At 40.2% G+C, this 19,150-nt stretch overlaps 1 protein-coding gene across 4 annotated transcripts in view; it reads right to left on the reverse strand.

Moving 5' to 3' along the window:
• Window positions 1-19,150, reverse strand: part of EBF1 (EBF transcription factor 1) — a 287,346-nt gene that overhangs the window by 130,930 nt on the left and 137,266 nt on the right. The gene's annotated exons all lie outside the window — the stretch shown is intronic.

The following is a 19,150-nucleotide window of genomic DNA, read 5'->3' on the forward strand; positions in this document are numbered from 1 at the left end:
GTAGGGACTTTAAATCAATATACAGGAAAAAAAAGTATCCAGCAATGCTAACAGATCAAGTATTCAAATGTGGAATCCAAGTAACATTTCGCTTGCCAGTAAAACGCCCAATGTAACTCATTCACCCATGAAAAGAGCTGTGTCTGAAGTCATCTTTATTTACAATGTGTTTGTGCCATATGTTTGTTTGGGAAGTGGAGCAGGAGTTGGAGTAGGTGGCATCTCTCATAGCTTCCTTTTCACACACTCCGAATTCAGACTCCAAAGGTCTGGGCCTCACAAGGCAGTTACTGAGGAGCAGAGCCAGGCACAGTTTTATTTGCACCAAAACTACATAACATATTTGCTGTGAGAGTGGTCTGTTAACCTGAGCTTGTAAATCAGGAATCCTCTGTGCAAAATAAGGAGATACTCTGCTCTAAAACTGGTGTAACACAGAAACTGGACCACATACCACTTTACCTCCTCCACTGCCCAACTGCAAAGCGGGCATAAAAATTACCAACCAACCAGGAATATGCTAATAGGCTATGAGTTTTTCTGAACATCAAACTGGTCAAAACTCAGAATTTTTGTTTGACTTAAAAGTCTGAAATTTTGAAATTTTTTTTCATCTGAAATAAAAATAAAAAGCAACATACTGTGAAAAACTAGAAATTGTACCGGGAATATCAACATCATGTTATGTGATGTACATCACAGAAGTAAGCAATATGCTGGGAAATCTGACATTTCTTCTGACATCGGCTGGCCACCGTGATGTATACCACAGGCAAGTGAAACTTGATAACATGTAAAAAAAACCCCAGACTTCAGGTTTTCCTGTTTCAAGCTCTCACACCACCCCATCCTTGGAGCTAATGGAGAAATCTCAGATAGCAGGAAAGAGCCCACAAGGAAAATATAAAACCACCGGAAGCAGGAGGTGTCTCCAGCTATGTCATACAAAGCATCATATAACATTTTCATCCACTTATTTTTCTAAAGTAAGAGACCTTTTTGCACCACAAACTGCAAGTAAACTATCACACCATAAAATTAAATATATGTAAAACCCATGTTTGAATGTATTTGATACAAAAGCTATTACTGAAAGCACTGTTCCATCCTGAAACTGGTACTATTGTAAGCAACTGCTTCCAAAAGGATAGCTTGTTTCTAGATTACTCTGCAGAGTGGCTGTCTCATGAGAGAGGATAGAGCAAAGGTAGGTCTTTCCTGTATATCCCTATCAAGATATTAATGGATGTGATGGGAGAAAGCCTGAAGTGATGTCACTGGAGGCAGAGTGCACGTACTGTTATATGGATTCCATAATGGAGCAGGAGAGACAAGCCACAAACACGAGAGGGAAAATGCTGATGAAAATCAGGTAAATAATAGCAAAATGGACATTCAGTTGGAATACAAGCATTTGTGAAATGCAATAGACACAGTTAAGTCCTCACTAAGGGGACATCGACTGTATGAAGGACCAGAAAAAAAAAAAATGAACAGCATCTGATACTAAAACACATGACTCTACAGGAGACTCCACCTTTCAGAGGCTCTTAAACCCATATGTGCCACTCTGGGAGCCCATTCGAAAACGCCATTCTGTAGGGCCTGTCTAACCTACCGCAACACAACACACAGAGCACTTTTATAAATCAGCAAAGCAACTCATTTTTCAGGATTGTCACAAAGCAACAGGAAATGCATCTTGCAGCATAAACGGTCATCCAGCACAGAAAGGAGATCTTGTGTTGAAGTTCTATGCGCACCCACATAAAACCAGTTCCCTGGGGTAAGAGACATTACCTAACACCCCCACTATTTACTAAATGTAATTTCTGTTTTACTGAAATAAACAAAGACAGGTAACTACTGTAACCACAGAACCACAATAATGAACCAGCCAACAGATGGCAGCTGAACCAAATCACCTGATTTAAATAAGATCTGCATTCTCTTCAATCTAGCAAGTTTTGCAAACAGATTTAAGTCAACTGCCAGATAAAAATCAAGCAATTTCAGAGTCATGCTTGCTTGTATGGATTATAACTTTATTATGAATTATGTCTCTGAACCCGCGTGTTTACAAAAACAAACAGTACTACTGTGGCAACTGGGGGGTGGAAGGGAGTAATCTTACTCTATTTAATTTTGCTCACAAATTATATCATTAATACAATGAAAATAATGTGTGTGCATGAATCCAGCTTCTGCTGGCAGCACTTTGGTAAGAGACCGAGAAAATACAAAGCAGAAACAGAGTCCTCAGGCAGGCAGTGAATATGAATAAAAAAACACAAGAGAGCTTTCTGGCCTGAGGTTAGAGGCAGAGGTTGGCATTATTTTACATTAGAAACAATTCACATTCAAAACTGTAATTGATAGCAGTGAAGTGTTAGGGAAAAGAGACTGTGGTGTTCAGGCAGGCTGACCTGCCAATCAAACTCAACCTTTCTTTGAATGAATAAAAGCTTCATTGCCCTATTATGTGGATCTGGGCAGGCAGCACTAAAGTACCCTGTTTGTCAAGTTTATGTGCACTGCCCCAAGCTACTCAGACACCCATGCTCAATAATAACTTGAAATCATCAGTGATTTTTGATAGGGCTTCTTTTAAAACATTTAGTGTTAATTTTACTAAGTCCCTGGGACTTAAAGAAACTGGAGGGCAATATTTCCGCTCTGCTTTGTACAAAGACTGACAGACAATTGTGCTGCTGCTATAGTTAAGGTAGAGAGAGGCTGTCGGCTGGGGTTTTTTAAACATCTGTGAAATCGTGTAGTCTGAACGCTGCAGGCAACAGCTCCTTATCATTACAGGGAGGAAATGCTTGTCTTGATACTTTTTTTTTTTTTTTGCTTCTCCTCCAGGCAGGAGAGCTCTTGTAAATAGAACAATTGGCCCTTTGCTAACCGTTTGATGGGAGACTTTGGTTTTTCACGATTCCTTTCCTCGCCCAATTGCTGCCAGTCCATTATGTCCCTTACAGCACCAAATCCACTGCTGCTCTCATCCTGATGCACTTAAGAGCACTAGAGACAACAGAATTCTCTGCTGCAATCAAGTCGGTCTTTTTGCTTGCAAACGGACCGCCTTCAGAGGTCTGCCTGTCTGCTGAGGTGCAGTAAGTTCCCACCGCTGAATTTGGCCCATGTGGTGGGTCACCCAAACTGCAGGGTGCTGTTTCCACCTGTTTGAGGAGCACCACCTTTTCTCATGCAAGTCACTACTAAGCTGATCTTTCAGGAGCTACTAGAGAGGACGGGGAAAGGTCTGTAAGCAGAAAATACACGCAGGCCTGGGATGTTTAAGAAAGGGCCTCACTGCCCTGCTCCACGATAACCCCGTCTCGTTCCTATGATCCCCTCCCTGCTAGAAGTCCTTCTCTCTTAAATGGAAAGTGGGTGTCTGGCCACTGTGGAATACAGGTCTGTTTCTGTGCAACAAGAAGCGTTAGATCTCTGCAAGGTCAGCTGATGGGGGTTTTGAGGACTGATTCTGACATCTCTGTCTGCTGAGGGAAGTGCTGAGAGCTCCTCACTCTGAACACTGACAGATATTCTCCAGGCAGAGGATCTGCTGCTGCCTGCACAGCTCACTCCCTATTTCACTTAACTTGTGTGAGAACTGCTTGTTCTCACAGCCCCTGCAGTTTGTTTCTACCTTCTAAATCTCCCTGTTAACAAGTACACAAACCCAGTTTAATTCAGATGTGTCCACATCTGAAGTTTCTTGTAAAGCTGCAACAAAAACTTCTGCTGGGAAATTAGTTCACTGTGTCCAGATATTCTTGTAGATATATAAATATGATAAACTACACATAAATACAAATAAGAGCTCCTCCCACAGTACAAGAATGAAAACGGTGACACCATGAGAAAGCCGACCCCCAAAGACAGCTCAATTTCAAAACCTGATTTAGCAAGCAAAGTTTCTGATTACATTCAGCCACTGCTTTTCCAGTTCTCTTCACAAGCGATTGAGAGGAAAAGCTACTTTTGTAAGTGATAGCTGAATGTTGCAGCAAACAAACCCAGCAGTAGTCTGTGGCTAGAAAAAGTAGCAAGGAAACCTTTCTTAAAATGCTTACAAAGCTATTAAAGGAGACACAGAGAAGAAAGCAAAGTGGAAAAGAGGAGTATTCACCCGACTTCTGCCTTTTAAACCACTGTCCCTCTTCCTTAGCCTATTGTCTCCCGGGTTTTAAATATCTTCTAAGCTGTGTTTTCAAAGAGGAAACTCTGTGTACCAGCGAACAGACAAGTTGGTTGAAAATAGATTCATCAGGCTTCAAAGGATTATTGTTTGCAAAGCAATAGTACAAACATTACTATTTCACAGTACAGCTATGACATTATTAACCTACTGTGCAAGGATTTTATTGCCAGATTGGTTCATTTATCAAAAATAAGGGAAATTCAAAGCACCATAAGGAAGCTAACATTTCAGCAGGCTTAGCTTTCACTAATGTCATTAATCTATCTGTTTACACAAGAGGCAAAAGTATTCGTTTAGTGGTGTCTCGCAGTTGAGCATGAGAGCCTTGATTCAGTTTCTGAGCATCAGTACATCAATACTGCACTTGGTAGCAGAGGAAATATTAGTATTTTTGCTATGAAATTACTTTTTTCTACTTGCAGCGTCCCTTCCCTAGCTAAGTGCTGGGAGGAGGATGACAGTTGCTCTATGTGAAAAGTGTGTATGTGCACAAATACCGCTAACACTCAAGAGAAGAAAACGATATTCAAATACTGCAATATACATGTCATTAAGAGAACAAAAACTCCTATATGTAAGAATTTGTATCTTCGTGTCATGATATCACAAAGTAAAAGCAAAGAGTGTGCTGGGGGAGGAAACATCGAACAATGACTTTTTTTTTTTTTGTAAAGAAACTGATGGCAAACATCTCAATAATTCATGAAGAAGCAATTGATTTTTTTGGCTGGAAGGACCAGCTCCTTTCGACTTGTCCTCTCCAGAGGAAAAGCTCATTAACACAGAGGTTTGGGGGCAGGGTGTGCGTGTGTGCACGTGTATATTCTGTATGTGTGTGCATGGGTTTGTGCGCACACTATTTATATGCATATTTTTATCTAACTTTTAGACATCTCATACAAATGTGATATTATGTTTTTATGTGTACAAAGACTAGAGATACAAATGCAGAAATACACATACGCACAGTGAAAATACTCTTATGGGTTTTCATTACCATACTCAGACTTCCCTATTCCCAAACACTTTCATGAAGATCCTAAATTATAGCCTTTTAATTGACGCACCTCCAAAGTATGCAGAGTGCTGAGATCCCAAGATGCATATAGTATTTTTGCAATACATCATGGGTCAAATTCATTTCAGGTACAACCCCTTTGCAGTGACTAGTTAAATCTTTTGAGAATGTTAGCCCCCAGAGTACAGTGACAGCAATTACCCCTATTTTCCAGCAGGAAACATTACAATATATTTGAACACTACTGAAAGCACAGCAAAATGTGCTTATAGTCATGGCTCCCTCAGATGCCTAATAATGGAAATCATAATGTCTCCAGTTCAGCCCATTGGGTTTTGACCCCAGTGGTCAAGACATAAGAGGAAGGCTTTGCACTTTTTTTTTTTTAAACCCTCTACTTTTATCATTGTTTTAAAGATATTTTTTTAAGAGCTTTTTCAACTAGCTGGAAATGTAGCATGTAGCACCCAGTATTTTATGACTGGCTTTACTTAATTCCACAAAGCCAAGGTATACAGAAGTTGAACTAAAGCTGTGACTTCATCCTCGTGCCTGGACACTGCAAGTTCATGCCCTTTCATATCATGTATAGCATACGTTGCAATAGGTTGGCAGAAAAGCAGAAAAGTTACTAGCCTTAGACTTGAAGGATATATGCTCTGCATGGTGTGCAGGTATAGGTGGTTGTTCTCAATGAATAACATGCAATCCACCTCCTATAGGAGTCTGAACTTCAACTGTAGCTCATACGGTTAGAAGGTATTCTAGCACCCAGTGATCCATTAACTCTGTGAAACCAATTAATTTACTCCTCTGCCACCCACCACTTCACAGTTTCCTCCCCAGCTTCCCATCTCCTTCCTTTACTCCCTTTCTTCCCCTCTTCTCATTTCACCCTGACAGGCAAACCCTTTCTGATCGGAGCACTGCAGTGAGTTGGGTGGGTGCAGTGTGACACTGCACAGTCCAGATTTTCCGTGTCCCTGCAAACAGGACTGTGCTGTACCTACCCATACCACAAACAAAACATTGACAGCAGCCCACGGTATGGGGGCACTGGGCTATTCAGTGCTCTTCTCCTCCAGAGCTCCAAATAGCTAAGACCTATTTCTGGACCAAGAAGCCTCAGTTCCCAGCTGACTCTCCAGCCACAATGCATTCTCTTATACTGGGATATATTCCCTGTACTGGGAAAGTGGTACGTTGGTGCACAGCTATTGCTATACTGAACATACCACAAACCCAAGGGGAAGGTACGGATTATTTCTCCTCTTTCCCATGCATTACTCTACCACAGAAAAGCAAAAGGAGCTTCACTATATTTAATACACACTCTTCTGGGTGTATACTATTGTCTAGAATTACTTACTTTTAAACAAGACCCTTTGAAACTTAAAAGTTTAGCATCATGTTTTAAAACTCACAAGATGGGGAATTATTTTGGTTTTTGCAGACTATGAATTGCAAACCCAAATGATTAACCTCTCCACTGGGCTCCCTGTTTCCAGGGGAAACAGCAGAAAGGATGATTTCTATGCTTAAATCTCTAAATCAGATTGCACAGAGTAGTGCTGGCAGGTGATAGCTGAGCAGAGGATACATCCTTTTGTCATCAAAACCTTACAAATTATTTATTTGATCAGGAAGGAGAGCTGCAAAAGGCATCATATATTGACAGTTACTATTTCATGGCAGGTTGCCATCCTTTCCAGTTGCTGTAAGAATAAAAGAACAACCCTTAAAATACACTCAATTCTCCATACACTATATTTTTGGTGTGGATGAACATTTGACTTACAGTTCACACCACAAAGCTACTACATCTCTCTGTAATGGATTTCTGCAGCATATGATCCCATCATCTGTGCCCCAGAAACCCTGGACTTGTTTTTTGGTTTTGCCACTGATCTGTTGTGTGAGGTTGGGCTAATCACTTTATTCAGTTGTGCCTCTCTCTCTTCTCTTCTTCCCCGCTGTTGCCTGTCTTTGACTACTTATGTACAGTGAGGATGTCTGAGAACAGGGACTGTTTTCTACTGTGTATGGAAAATGTTATTTAGCATCCTGATTTTTGCTAAAGCCATTACATGCTACTTCACAAATAAGTAATACCAACATACCTACCCATACATCTATCTATCTGTTTACGTACCCCCATTCAATTCCACCTGACTTACTGTGCATTTTGGGGCCCACCTCCCAGAGGGAACAGTTCACAGATATTCAACAGTTTTCATTATCTGACTTGGAAGAGTAATTTCAGCCTGCCCTGGCTCCCCATTTGTTCTCCAACACCCATCCAAAGTATTTCTTCTAACACTGACTAGTGTTGCTGAAATTCTGACAACAATAGCTATTTTACTTCTGTTTCCATGTGATTTTTGTGAGGATTTCATCACGCCATTTTTTAAAGGAGGTTGATTTCTGGATTTCATATGGGGTTGGGAAAACAGAAAATACATAAGCTGCAAAGTAAACCCTTTACTCACCATCATACAAGACTGCAAATAGAGTGAAACTAGTATTTCTGTATTTAAAAATCTTCTGATTTTATATTCAATCTCATTATTCTGAAAGGAGCTAGTGTTAGAGCACTTTGGGTCGTCACACTCTCAACTTGATAGATTTAAGGTCCCACAGAGACGAAAAGGATTTCAGACCTGGAACAAACTCTCTCCAAAAGCAGGGCTTTTCTTGAAGTCTTCCAAAGTGTAATACCTATGAACATAATGTCTTCCATAAAGGCAGACACTGAGCCAAGTATCTGTCTCAGCAGTGGCCAATAATAGCTATGTAAAAGGAGAAAATAGGAACATGGAAAGTGTATCCAACTGTACTTTCCCAGCTTCCAGCAATGAAAGTTTCAGTGCTCTATGAGCCTAGAGATTGTATCTGAGCCCTCATATTTAATACACTTTGTCAGATCCATCCTCCCTGAACTTGTCTCTCTTTGAACTCATTTACAGTTTTGACCTCCACAACATCCTGTTGCAATGGGTTCCACAATTTAATTATGCATTGTGTGAAAAAGTACTTCCTCTGTTTGTGTTAAACCTGCTAGCTGATCATTTAACAGGGAAATTTTTACTCCCTGTATTTGGAATTATGAATACTCATTCCATATTCCCTTTGATAATTTCATAGTCTTGATCGTATCTTCCTTCACTCATCTCTTTCTCAATCTAAAGATTCTGGGTCTCTACAATCTCTTCTCATATACGAGTCATTCCACAATCCTGAATAACCCTCTTTCTACCTCCACCCCCCCAATATTCCCCAAAAGATACCCACTTCCTTCACTTGTTTGTGTTCTTCTGATTAGGATGATGGGAAGTGAATAACAGAAGCTGGAGGAATCCTATTTGTAAATGTTTTGTTCACATAACTCTTTTTTATTATGTATTTTTTAATTTGAAAATTTCATTTTCTAAGAATCGGGAGCATAAAATAAATTGTTTTCTTAAAGTGTAGTCCCTTCTCAAATTTGATTGTAACTGCTAAACATTTAAGAAAACCACAAATATAATATTTCAAAAATTACTTTATGGCCATAACAAAATTGCCAAGGAACAGAAAGATGCTGAGTGAAGGGTAGCTGCACAGAAGACAAGTTCTTGTAAAATGTGATTTGAGAGCCCTTGGAGTCCAGAGTTTATCAAGGAAGGGATTTCACTAATCTTGGTTACTTTCCATTTCGCTCCTGTAATACAGTAAGTGATGTTCCTTTATTTACTTGTGCTATTTGAATTTGATCCCCTTGATCCCCACCATCTTGACAGCCTCGCACTTACTTCCAGTTTTGCATCACGAATAAAGATGATGAGGTTTGTGAGTTATCAGGAGTTAGTCCACTGTCTTGAGCTACTACTACTCAGAATAATTTTTAGCTATTTGTTCCTGACCATGTTGTCAATAGCTATCCCATACACAACTCCGTAGATTAGTTTCTTAGATAGAGATAATTAAAGTCCACCTCTGTAAACATGAGGTTCTTGGCTAATCTCCATTCTTCATTGCTACTTTGTATGTATTCTTGACCCCTTTGTTGGAGTTGGATCCCTCCACACAGAGGCTAAAATCTATTCATTCTAGCTTTCTGCCTTATATTTAATAACACAGCCAAGGCAGGTAAGGAGATGAACAATGCCTTCATGAGCAACCTCCATAGTCTACAGTTCATCAGGTGAAGAGAGAGCAATGTCCATAGAGATGTTACCCAGCTTGAGCCTAGACATCACCAATCTCTTCCAACCAGCACAAAGGAGAAAGGAGAGGCTAAATTTGCCTACGCATAAATTTGGCACTGGTAACATCTCACCTGGAGCAAATGGGGAAAAACATCCAAGTACTGGCTCTGAGTTACAGCTCTTTGGCCTACTCCAGAGCCTTTTAGTCGAATTCATAGCTGCCCCCTAACATGTGCTTCTGCTTCTTTCTCCAGACTCCAACTTAGTTTTCCTTTTTTTCCTATGAAGAACACTGTGAGCATTTCCCTGCTGCAGATGTCAGAGCTTGCAGGGTGCAGCCACCTGGAGATCCTTTTTCTGGATTGTGATAAATGAGCAACTTCACAGGACTGTCACCTTTTAGAATTCAGGGACACAATCTGCCTTGTCCAAAGCTTCACCTATTCTTTTCATGACTCGTAAAAGTCCTTCATATTTCTTGTTACTATGTGTATAGTAGAAGCATATCAGTCAATGGCATCTTTCCAGGATTTTCTTTTGTCAATTGTGAGGGGCAAAGAAGCCTCTCAAGACTTTGTAGCAACCTCTTGGTCTTCTGTCAAGAAATTTCTTGTCATCTGTCATAGGACCCTGCTTTCTCCTTGAAGTTTCTGCTTTCGGATGTGAAATATTTCTGACTGTGGGGGCTTTGGAGCTCCAGAGGCTTTTCTAAGTAGAAAGTTCCTTTACCAGCTGTGCTTATACAATTTCACAACTTCCCTCTAGTTCATTCTGCAGTCTCAGGTGCCATTCTGCAGCCTTCAGGTTTCCTTATTAGTTTTTTAATTCTCTTGCTTATTTCTATTGCCCTTTTTTATGCTTAATGTATTGATTACATGAAAGCACGCACAACTAATTCCTCTTTGGCTGACAGCAGGGCTTGGGAACAGGCTCTTCAGAGCTTACAGAGGAACCTTGCACAGCTTGACTCAAAAGATTAAGAATTACAAATGCCTTACCTGGACAGCCACAAGATGGGGACAAAACCCACAGTACCTTCCCTGAATGGGCCATACATTTTTTGCAGGCATTAAACTACAGTGTACCAACTCCTGCTACTCAAGTGTCTCCCTACATTGCATCTTCAAAAATTATCGTTTCTTCCAAAACACATAAATGTTCAACGCAGCATTACACCACTCTCTTCAGTCTTCAGACAACTATCCAAATATCCTTCACTTCAAAATAAATCTTCTGCATAATGTCAACATTCAGAAATTAATCTCTCCAATTTCCTCTCACACTAGGCTTTAGTACACGTGACAAAGTAGGAAGAGGGCATGGAAATCTGTGCACCAACAAAAAACCCCAAAACATAACAAAAAAAAAAAAAATTACAGATAAAAATAAAAGCATAGCAAGGATATTAATTCTTGTAACACAAAAGGTTTTCTGTCATCTGCTTTGCTGTTGAAGTTCCATGTATTTTATGCTGTCTTTAAATTTTCCATTCCTGATACGCCAGGGGTTTTGGCACAGGAAGAAAGTGCTTGTACTAGAAGATGCAGCAAAGCTGGCCACAAACACAGAAGAAGAGGAGACGGCTTGAAGCTGTGTAAAATGAAACCTGAAGCTTCTTTTCAAATGACAAGTGGTGAAACAAACAACACTGTCAGTCATGATGCCCTCTTTAGGTTTTTTGAGTTAACTGTTCAGCTAACTAGGACACTATACACTTCCAAAAAACCTCTGTTTCAAACTCCTGGCAAATTCAGGCAAAAACTCTGCATCCCTTTCCACTCATTTAGTGATATAAGAGTTGTCCCCACAAATTTGAGAACCAAACCCCTACTACTTGACTCAGAGAATGAGGAAAATTTGCCCTAATGTGAAAGGAGGGCTTTCTGCAACCTGAGAAACAGAATCACAAGGGACACAGCAAGCAGAAAATTTCAACATGGGTAAGAAGAAAAGACTGAAATAATAGATGTGTGTTCTCTTGGCAAAGCTGAAGCAACTGAAAATGTGAACTCAGTGAAGCAACCCAAAGTAGAGTGGAGAATAAGAAGCAGGAAGGAAAGGGAAAAGGACTGACTCCAAAGACAAGAAGTTCCTCCAGTTTCCAGCGGATCTTCGAAGAGTTGTTACTGAATGAGAAGATGAAAGACTGATCAGAGACTCAGAGCAGGAACCAACAGCTGGGAGAAAATGAACGGATCAGGAAGGAGTATGTGTGATTATTTTCAGTATGGTTAATGGGGGAGAAGAAGTCCTTGAACTTGTCTAGGGTGAGGTCACTCTCAGTGACGTTAGCTCTGCGGAGCAGTACCATTGTTCTCCCTGAAGTCTTCCCCTTTGGACAGTCAAAAGAAAATAACTGGTTTCACCATCTTCTCTTTTTATTTCAAGACACAGTGATTCGGCTCCAGCTGTTTCCACACCCTGCTTTACATCTATGGTCCATCTGACCTTTTCTGCCTCCCCCACCCCCAGCCATTTCCTCTCTTCTGAGCTCTTCAGAACAGCTTATACCAAACAATATCTAGCCCTAATTCATTCTTGCTTCATTTGGTTACTTCTCTCAGCTACGAAACACAAAATAGCTGCACTTCCCTGATGAGACAAACACAAAAATCTAACAAAAATGTTAAATACTGTTAAATTCTTCTAACTGTTAAATACTTCTAACATGAAAGTTAATGCTGTCCCAGCCCCCTCTCCCTCATTTTCAATCTCTAGCATATATATTATTAACCACCTTTTTTATTTTGCTGCTTATGAAAGAATACATGGTCAATGCGATCTTGTGTCCCTGGGATTAGGAGTTAAGACATCCCCTATAAATCAGTGTAATCTTTGTAACAGGACATTGTTGCATTGAGCATTCCTGTCTGTATGATGCATTTTCAATTACTCTACATGTTTTCTACTTAGTAAGCCAGCTTAATTCTTCACTATGTCACAATATTAGAACATGTCCCAGGTTAGAAAAAAGGAGCAATCTTAGAGCCCTTGTAAGTTGTTTAGCCTCTGGCACTTATAAATCCAAAAACACAAGGGAAATCCCTTTTCCTTGCTTGTAATATGCCTTTAGATTTATTACTTAAAGAATCTGTTCACTTAATCCTCAGCTGAGGTCAGGGTTCATCTGCATTCTAATAAAGGTTTTAGTAAGAGTAAGACAAAATAAAAAAATCAAGGAGCTGTACACGCCTGTATAAGCAAGCAATACTGCAGATAACGTATATTCCCAAAAATTCTCCACCACAAAAGAAAACAAAGCAGAAAAAAAAAAAAAAGCAGGATGCTTTAAATTACTCTACACAAATCCAGACCATCTATCTTGGGCTGCTCTCTTCGACAGCTTGGCCAGGGTGGGCAGGCAAGGCAGAGGCTAAAGAGCTCTTTAGGGACCAAATTACTGTTTCAAAATGGGCCTGCTGCTCCAAGTATATGACAATATTATCTGAGAAATGTTACAGACATTGTGTGTCCTTCAGAGTTCTGCTAACACATCTCCTGTGATTGGAGGCATGTGTGACTACAAAAAAAATACAAGAAAAGATGTTCATTATAAATAGACTCAAGGATATCTGGACGTAGAATTAGGAAAGTGACCAAAATATGGCTATGAAACTTATTAGCATTTTATGTTGATGATCACGTTTGGATTTCCAGAAAACTAGTGCACAGATGTTTTACGTTGTCTCTGTCTTTTCAGGGGGGCTTGTTTAATTTATTGGGTTTTGTGTTGGAACAAAATAGTGCTACAAACTCCCTAAGAGGTACAACAAGAAAGAAAGAAGCAAGATGATGCAGAAAAGTTATCTTAGCCTGTATTTCTAAGAATCTGTGTGTGAATGAGGTTTTCTGTGTACATCTATGCATGCAATAAAAAAAAAAAAAAATATTTTTTCATTGTTGCAAATGGAAGAGTGTCTCTTTTTTGAGGAAAGATCTCTGAAAAATCTGTATATACTGTGGGTTCCAGCTGATTCCACTGAAACTCTGGCAAATCCAAGTCCACTGAAATCATGGTCATTTCTGTATTCATGGAACAAAGCTACTGTAGGCACAGTACACATTCTGCACCTCAACCTTCTGATTTAGGAGAACAGCTCCACCCCACACGCCTCCCCACAACCACCCCTCTGCAAAGATCTTCAGTGATGTCCCTGGGGTAGTGGTGCATGACCCTTTCCAGCAGCGAGGGACAGAAATCTGCTCACCTCACTGCATCCTATGAGACGCCATCCAGATGCACTGGTTTTCAGTAACCGCCTCCCACAACTGACACACTCTGAGCCGCCAAGAACCAAAGTCTGCATATTTTGTTGTCAAGCCTGAGATACCAGCCTCAAAACACAATCCACTGAGTAGGGTTTGTTTCCAGTAACACAAGCAGATACCCTGCATCAGAGAAATACTGTAACACAAGCAAACAGTCCACATCTGATGAGTATTTAACAGACCACTTGTGCAAATACTACCAATACAATTTTGTAGTTTATTGTGAGGCCCTAATCCCTGCCCTGCAGACAAAAGTACCTGCATCTGAGAAGCATTTACATGTTTTCTCCTACTTATCAATCCAGGACTAGAACAGAACCTACCACCCTTGGTGCTACATTTCATGAACAAAGAAAATCCAGTTGCAACTTCCAGCACTGACTGAAATAATGTTGTTATACAGAACGCTGAAGATACAAAATCACCCGCACGGTTTGCCCTTTTTTTCGGAGATGATACTGCATGGAGAATCCCTCATCCATATTACTGCGACACAAAGCATGGCTTCTGAAGTGGAAGACAGGAAATACCACATTGCTTCACTTTTCCTAGATTACCTCCTCCAGACTCCAGGACAAGTTCCTATGGAAAAGTGAGAACACAAAGTAGAGGGACAACTCAAGAGAATTGAGAAAAAATTCTATTGTTGAGAAATCTCAGCAAGAGAATTCCTCTCTTTTCACCGAGTCCTCCACCTGGCCTTGCCTTGCAGGTCCTGGGCCCTGACCTGGCAGTGTGATACTGCATTCGAACTGGAAGTCTTCTGCCTCAGCATAGGGAACCCAATGTAGGAACAGCGAGCCAAGTTATAAGATTTCCAGGAAAGGGACTGCATTTAATCATGTCTTCTCCAGAACAAACCCATTATCTGCAATAAGAAACAAGACTTACATTCTTGAATTATATACCAGGTGGAACAGTCATTTATTCATTAGATTAGGAAAATTACTAAGTTGTCGGAGGGCACCTACTATGAAATGTTTGCACAGAACTACGTTCAGCCCTGTTTACAAACAGAAGATAAGAGGATTCAGAGGGAAATTTCCACACCATAAGTATCTATTAAGACTACTTGTTCTACTGGTATATCATAAGTTCTTATTTTCATTTCCTTCAGCCTCCAGGGAAAAAATAAATAAATAAAGAAATCACTCTTCACTGGAGAGGATCTCAGAAATCAGACACCAAGACGAGAACACCATTCTCCTCACAGTACCATTGAGCCCTCAGTTCGGCACATGCTGATATCACAAAGGGCATTTCCTTCCTTTCAAAAAGCCAGAAATAGAACCCATTTAAGATAATCCATCCCCAAATTCAGTTATTTTTTTACTGTTATGGGTACTAAAGGACTGATTTTTTTTTCCATCTGTGAGATATGACTAAGCCCATTTCTGTTCTTATACAGATTTATACCATCATAGCAGCCCTGATCTCCATAGCACTTCTGTTCATTTACACCACAAGATATTAGGAGCAAGCACATCTTTTTCTTGTTCATGTGCATGGTCCTCACTGGCATACACAGACTGAGAGCCATTATATTATGACTAAATCACCCTTCATGAACTGACTTCTCTTTGTCAGCTGGCATTGGGCCTCCCCAGAGCTGTGTGAGTACATGATATGTTTTCATGTCATTGAGAAAAGAATCGATTAGTTGGAAAAACATGGGTTATATTAACAGCTTGAAGTGATTATAAATTCAATTCCCCAGCTCTTCAATCAGGTAAACTCCTTACCAATAAGAACATTTCCACTGCATATGAGGAAACAGTTTTCTGAGGTATTCCAAATGTTCTGGACATAGGTTAAATTACAACTCTTCCTGGGAAGCAAATTATTCCTATTCTGGTCAGAGCTCATGCTCCAATCCTAAAAGGAGCTGACTGCCTTCTGTTGGCTGTCTTTCTCCAACCTCTAAAGGCTTAACTCAAGCCACAAAAGTTAGTGGCTGGAAACCAAAGGCAATCACCCTTCTCCCGATTAAATCCCAAATTGCCATCTAAAGTTCCCCACATTCAGCTTTCCAATCCCCTTATTAGACTATTTTAAAAGCAAACCACAGCGGGGTTCCAACAAAGACCACGTCTCATTGTTACAGGCTTGACTGTCAGTAACTAAAGATGTCACACATGCAGAGTGTGCCCTGTGATGAGCAACCGTGTCAAAGAAGGTTCTCTGTTAAAACACTGATACTTTAAGAGTGAGATTTTCAAAAGCACTCAGCATTCACATAACTGTTCAATGGCAATGCTCCCCAGTTAGGCCAATATTGAACACTTTTGAAAATCCCATCCTACATGTTTACACAGTCTTTTAATCATTTCTGTCCAGGCTGGCAGGCCCTGGGTGCCAGAGAAAGAAGAAAAGGATTTAACAAAGCAGAAATAAAAATAAGGAAAAAAAAAATCTAAGGAACAACCACCCCTTTAATAAAAGGTTGTTGCTTTTAAAAGGTACAATAATTCACGTTTTTAACCCCAAAAAGCTAATAGTCAAAAAAAATATATCTACAAATAAAGCAGTACTCCCACAGTATCAAATAGTCCATTTTGGACACATATTTAAAGTCAAAGGTTTAATAACTAAATGAAAAAATACTGAATATCATTAGAAATTAAGTTCTGTAACATCAGGGAGAGCTGATTAAATGGTCAGTTTGTTCTACAATTCGGTCAGTGGCATTTTGGCATTACAGTATAAATGAGTGAGGATTAAGTCATTTCTCAGCTTTCCTTGGCAGAGCCTTTTATTATTTACAATATTTACTTCAGGGAAGTCTTGGCGTATGTCATATTTATCTTGCTGAAAAATGGGCCCGTAAATGCATATCACCTCTTGAACAAAGCAAGGCATTGTGATACTAATTTGGTTTATGAAGTATGTAATTCAGCCTCTTTGCACAGGGGCAACATTTGTCTCCTGCTTTATTAAACAACTATAAAACCATTTTTTTTACTTGGTACTGAAACAGGCCAGGCCACTGTCACACACACATTGGCCTTCTCAAGGGCTGCCTGCACACAGGAATTGTCATCTTTCAGCATGCACCCACCACCACCAGTGTGAATACAAACGGGACTGCAAGACCAGAAGGGATGTACAGATCAAGCACCTTCAGCAGTTGAGGATAACAGTGCGGCAAGTCCTGAGTGACAACGCAAAGAGAGAAACTCTCTGCTAACCCCTTTTCTTTATTCCCACAACACTCAGCTTTTCCCACCTAAAGGTTAGCACACAGGGTGAGCACAGAGCCTGCTCATTTCAGAGAGATGATCTGGGGATAACAGCAAGTAAAGCATGCCACACACTCCCAGAGCACGAACACATAGCAAAAACCAGGAGCACTACTGACTGCACTTTCTGGCAAAAATTCCCTCTCTCACCAGCAGAAATGCACAGTATTAATACCCACGGAACCCAGACTTGCCCACATCATTGTAGACACTGGTGTTTTCAACTGTCATATCTCTACTGACCACTTCCACCTGTCAAGAGCTCTTCCATGCTTCATTTCAGACTGACTCCTAAGTGAGATGTTCACTACCCCACCTACAATGTATGTCTTAAGAGCATCTACACCTGCCTGGTGTTTACCACCACCCACACTATGAAATACATAAAGCGCTGTAAAAGAGCAGGAAAAAACAGAGATGGAGAAGAGGAAACAGAAAAAGCCAACCTCCAGTTGTCTACCTCTTTTTCCAAAGCAGACATACACAAACGGTTTAGGAATAATTTGATATTACAGAGCAACCAAGTATGGGGGAGGGAGGAACGATGTGTGCGGCTTACAAATGCAGAGAATAAATACACATTTTTAGTGAATTGAGAGTGTTTAAAATAATTTCACAGACAAGATTCACTTATCACCACAGGCGGCCTGTGTAATAGATGTTTTCGTTGAAGATGCAAAAATTCGGAGTAGCAGGAATTGTTGATTACAAACAAGAGTGTTTGCACTTAAAATCCTAAAAAAACTGATTTTTGTAAGTAAATAATATTAGACTAATCTATTCTCCAGTGGTTATTAAGTGTGTACTCAGAAAATGGCATTGTCATAATGTTAATTAATTTGAGCAAATGGCATAAGGGGGAAAAGAACTGCTTTCCTGGAAGTTTCTCATTTCATCTTCAGAAATACTTTGGACTAAGAGTTGATCATAATAACAAATACCTAGGCTTTAACTATTGTTTTCCATGAAAAAGATTATGCAAATACTTCCTTTACATGTGGAACTACTATGATTGATATTCTAAGTACGAGATCAACCAGGAAGAGACCAAAAATCAAAAGTGAAGGCAAGAGCTCTGCATCCCCTGGTTATCCAAACTGCATCCAATGCACTGTCATGTACCAGCTTAGGAATCACCATCTGGTTTTGTTCTGAGATGCTGTCGGGGCATACAGCATTCCACACACAAGATTACAGGGTCAAGATCCAAACTACCAACAACCTAGCTCAGGGCCTGCTCCTGATGAGGCAGTCACCTCCCACTAAAAAGAAAGAGAAGTGGCAAGAAATTATGGGAAGAGAGGCATTAAAATAAAGCTAAGTGCTTTAGTTATAGAACAAAGATATTGCTTTGATTCCCTTTTATCCACAGCATCTACTTTGTGTAGCTGCCTGAGAGAGGAAGTTTCAGGTCCCAGGCCAGCAAAGCAAGCACACAAGAATTACAAAGTGCTACCTACCATTCTTCCCTCCTGTACTTTAGCTTGAACAGAACTTTTTCCTTGCTTGATATGTTCCAAAATTAGGATGTCACATGTCCTTAGCCACACTTGAAGATGATAGAATAGCACCTCTCCTTATCCACAAGCCTGAAGACATTACAGTAACAATTAACTAAAGCTTTTATCTATCAGTCTATTTTTCTCATCTTTGTGCTCCATCTTATTTCCCCATTTTCCTTTTGTAAAACAAGCGTTGTCCTTCAAGCTACCATGTTCTTACCATCATGCTGCCTCATAAGGTTCCTACGCTGCCTCCTGCCAAAGAATTTCTCTTTCTCTTTAACAGAGATTTTTTTAGAGGTGCTAGCTACCTGGGACTTGTTGCACCCAGCACGAAAAAGCACAGGCTGGCTGATGGTCATCTAAACAGCACAGATAACTGATACTGCAGGACGTTATCCCTGGAGCATTGTCTGGGAAGATGTGGCACTGCTGGGGAGAGCCTGAAAGATTGACTTGGGCACCCAGTCACTTGCAGAAAATTACAGAGGACAAAGGCACATCTAAAGAAGTGGCATTATAATGCAATGATGTGTTTGCATATAGGAGAGAAAAAGCAGTTTTGTCCTACAAATTCTTAACTGCCATTTGTCTGAAAAACTCGCGTAACTCAGCCGCTAATTCTAAGTACTACAGTTTTTCTTAGCAGAGGACAAAAGCCAGATAGCTTCCATGACACCCTCGGCATCAAATACAGCGGCTTCTGTTAAAGAACATGTTTT

This window comes from Opisthocomus hoazin, chromosome 22, assembly GCF_030867145.1.
Source record: "Opisthocomus hoazin isolate bOpiHoa1 chromosome 22, bOpiHoa1.hap1, whole genome shotgun sequence".
In the NCBI taxonomy this organism is placed as follows: domain Eukaryota; kingdom Metazoa; phylum Chordata; class Aves; order Opisthocomiformes; family Opisthocomidae; genus Opisthocomus; species Opisthocomus hoazin.